The following is a 3817-nucleotide window of genomic DNA, read 5'->3' as shown; positions in this document are numbered from 1 at the left end:
GATATTTTTTTTTTTTTTTTTTTTTTGTCTTTTTTTCCGTGTCCAGCAACGGATCGCAACCCTCAGTGTCGCCCCCGTACCGGACCGGGACTGGCAACGGTATCGCAACCCTCGGTGTTGCCCCTGCGCCTCGCTCAGCCAGTGAGCGGGAACCGGTCTGTACGTGGGATCCGAACCCTCGGCGGGAGCGCTGCCGCGCTTCCCAAGCGGCACACTAGCGCAGTGCGCCACCGGGCCCGCCCCAACTCATGTGGATATTTGATGTCCAATGTAGCAGTGTTGGAAACTGATTGAGTCATGGGGACAGATCCCTCATGAATGGATTAATGCTCTCCCTAGGTGGGGGGAGTAATGAGTGAGAGCTCACTCTATTAGCTCCCACAAGAGTTTGCTGTTTAAAAAACCCTGGCACCTCCCCCCTCTCTCTCTTGCTTCCTCTCACCATGTGATCTGCTTGTACCTGCGGGCTCCCTGCCACTTTCTGCCATGAGTAGAAGCAGCCTGAGGCCCATGCCAGATGCAGCTGTCCCAGAACCTAAGCCAAATAAACCTCTGTTCTTTATAAATTACCCAGCCTCAGGTATTCTGTTATAGCAATGCAAAACAGACCAATACAAGATCTTTTTATATATTTCTATATAGTAAAAGAAAACGGAAAAAGTTTCAAGAAAATATCAATAATATATCATAATATTCGCAAAAAAAAGTGAAAAACAGCAGTAATAGCAGGTACTCTTCAAAGCATTTTAATTAAGTTACATCTATACTAGAATACTAGCAGCCTCAAAAATGATGATGTAGTACTTAGAGTGTAAATTGGTATAACCTTTCTGGAGGACAATTTGGCATTAACTCTCCAAATTTAATAAGTATATAATTCTTTCATTTAAAAATCCCACTTCTGGGCCGAGCCTGTGGTGCACTCAGGAGGGTGCGGCACTGGGAGCGCGGTAGCGCTTCCGCCGCAGGTTCGGATCCTATATAGGGATGACCGGTGCACTCGCAGCGCTCACTGGCTGAGCGCGGTGCGGCCGGTCTCAAAAAGGACAAAAAAAAAAAAAAAATCCCACTTCTAGGAATTTATCCTAGGGATATTGTGAAAAGCATAATTTATAAATTATAGGGTAGTACGATATATAAGTTCAGAGTGATATAATATTTTCTATCATCCTGAATTCTTTGCTGTGATGTGTTTGATGGGGTGAAAGGAGCAATCTGTAAGTAAGCATTGTACCTTAAACTTAAAAACACATTTAAGGGTCCACTAAACTACCACACTGAAAGATAAGCATGCATTGTTTACACCACCTGGCCACTGATAAGCACCTAATGTGTGCTTAAGATGTAAACACCTGACATTATAAATGTATTTATGTAAAATACAAGGGGTCTTCAAAAAGTTAACGGAAGCAACAACATGGATGGACCTTGAAAGAATAATACTGAGTGAAACGAGTCAGGCAGAGAAAAAGAAATTCCACATGTTCTCCCTCATTGGGGGGAGCTAAAAAAAAAAAAAACAAAAAACAAATCAATTCACTCACATACACACACACACACACACAAAAAAAAAAAAAACCGGGGGGGGGGGGGGGAAGAAGAAATAACAACTATACTTTCATGAAGTTACTACAACAAGCAAACGGAAAAGACATTCTTGGGGGGGAGGGGAGAGAGGGAGGAGGGAGGGAGGTGTCGGTGATGGGCCATAATAATCATATACAGTGTATATTGACAAAATAAAAATTTAAAAAAAAAAAAAAAAAAACAAATCAATTCACTCACATACACACACACACACACACAAAAAAAAAAAAAACCGGGGGGGGGGGGGGGAAGAAGAAATAACAACTATACTTTCATGAAGTTACTACAACAAGCAAACGGAAAAGACATTCTTGGGGGGGAGGGGAGAGAGGGAGGAGGGAGGGAGGTGTCGGTGATGGGCCATAATAATCATATACAGTGTATATTGACAAAATAAAAATTTAAAAAAAAAAAAAAAAAAACAAATCAATTCACTCACATACACACACACACACACACAAAAAAAAAAAAAACCGGGGGGGGGGGGGGGAAGAAGAAATAACAACTATACTTTCATGAAGTTACTACAACAAGCAAACGGAAAAGACATTCTTGGGGGGGAGGGGAGAGAGGGAGGAGGGAGGGAGGTGTCGGTGATGGGCCATAATAATCATATACAGTGTATATTGACAAAATAAAAATTTAAAAAAAAAAAAAAAAGTTAACGGAAGGATTCATATTACCTTTTAATTCAATTTTTCCAGGAACTCTTTGAAGTACCCAAGTATAATTAGTAAAGAAGTAGCATCTGTTGTGCACAGCCTTGTTTACTGGGAATGTGAAAATGTATGATATAATATTGAACCAATAGAATGTAAGCTAGCATAAAACCTACACCCAAGCTAGTATAAAAATCCCAGCCTGCCACCAAACATTGGAGAACAGCAACATTAGTCTCTCTGAGTCTCTCTGGAGTGCACTGGAGATGCCCTGGGGTCATGTACATGTACACCTTGAAGTCACTAGGACTCCCTTGCCCTGCTTAGGGTAAAGAACATCCATGAGCAAAGTATTACGCTGATGCACCAGTGGGAGAAAACAGCAGCTCACGGCCAAGACGGACTGATCAAATCCTGGCAATAAAGTAGCACAAGGCTTCCCTTTCGTTAGCTCTTATTGCCATTTAATTTATCAATTGACTGATTTTTGTTAACTTGTTGAATGAGAATAAATGTGGGTATGGCACATAATAAGTGGTTCAGTTTTCCTTTGCTGTAACCTAAGCCAAAAATCTAAATTAAAGAACACTCCAATATATGAAGGTATGTTAAAAGAACTTCAAAAAGTTCGGGAGGGGGCCGACCTGTGGCTTTCTTGGGAGAGTGCGGTGCTGATAACACCAAGGCCATGGGTTCGGATCCTACATAGGGATGGCCGGTTGGCTCAATGGCTGAGCATGGTGCTGACAACACCAAGTCAAGGGTTGAGATGCCCTTACCGGTCATCTTTAAAAAAAAAAAAAGTTCGTGGAAAAATAGAATTAAAAGGCAATACAAATCTCTCCATGAACTTTTTAAAGACCCTTATATATTAAATGGAATTTGGTTTAAAGAGATCAGACATATTCATAGAAGTTCACTGAAAGAAAGTGAGCCAAGATGCCAGGTACCATTCAAGCTTTATTAAAGAAAGAAATCTGCTGGGCTGTGTTCAGAGTGGCAGAGGGACCAGGGCTGCCCTGAAAATGGTGGACAGCAGCTAACCTAGGGCGGTGGGAGCTTATATTGGTATGTTGGTGCCAAGAGCTCGGTGATGCCATCAAGGAGGGTCATTATGCTAATGTGGATCAGGGTGGAGAACTGCGTCCTTGCAGAAGCAAAAGGGGTTTCTATTTAAGGGACAATTCAGTAAACTTTTGGTTGGTGAATGCCTGCATTCGTTCCTGTAAGAAATTAGAGAAACACCGAAAGAGGCAGGGACTGAGAAGAAGAAGGCTGTCGTGGTTAAGGGTCCTGGTAATGTTACCAGCCAGGGGGTCCATTTCCACGGCCCATTCTAATTGTCCCAGGAGTCTGCAGCAGCCTGTCTCTTTTTAGCCATCTGGTTGCCAGATTTGTCTGTGTAAAAGCAGCATTCCTCCCCTGGGAATAGACAAAGCTCTCCCTTCTCTGCTGTTAGCAGGTCTAGGCCCCATCTATTTTGTAGAACTAGTTCTGCCAGTATGTTTGTTTGTCGTGTGTACAGCTAATGGCATCTGACTGGTCATAACACACAGCGGGAGAGTGTGGTA

This window comes from Galeopterus variegatus, unplaced genomic scaffold (genome assembly GCF_000696425.1).
Source record: "Galeopterus variegatus unplaced genomic scaffold, G_variegatus-3.0.2 Scaffold1505, whole genome shotgun sequence".
NCBI lineage: Eukaryota > Metazoa > Chordata > Mammalia > Dermoptera > Cynocephalidae > Galeopterus > Galeopterus variegatus.
The sequence above is the reverse complement of the archived record's forward strand: the minus strand, read 5'-3'. Positions refer to the sequence as shown.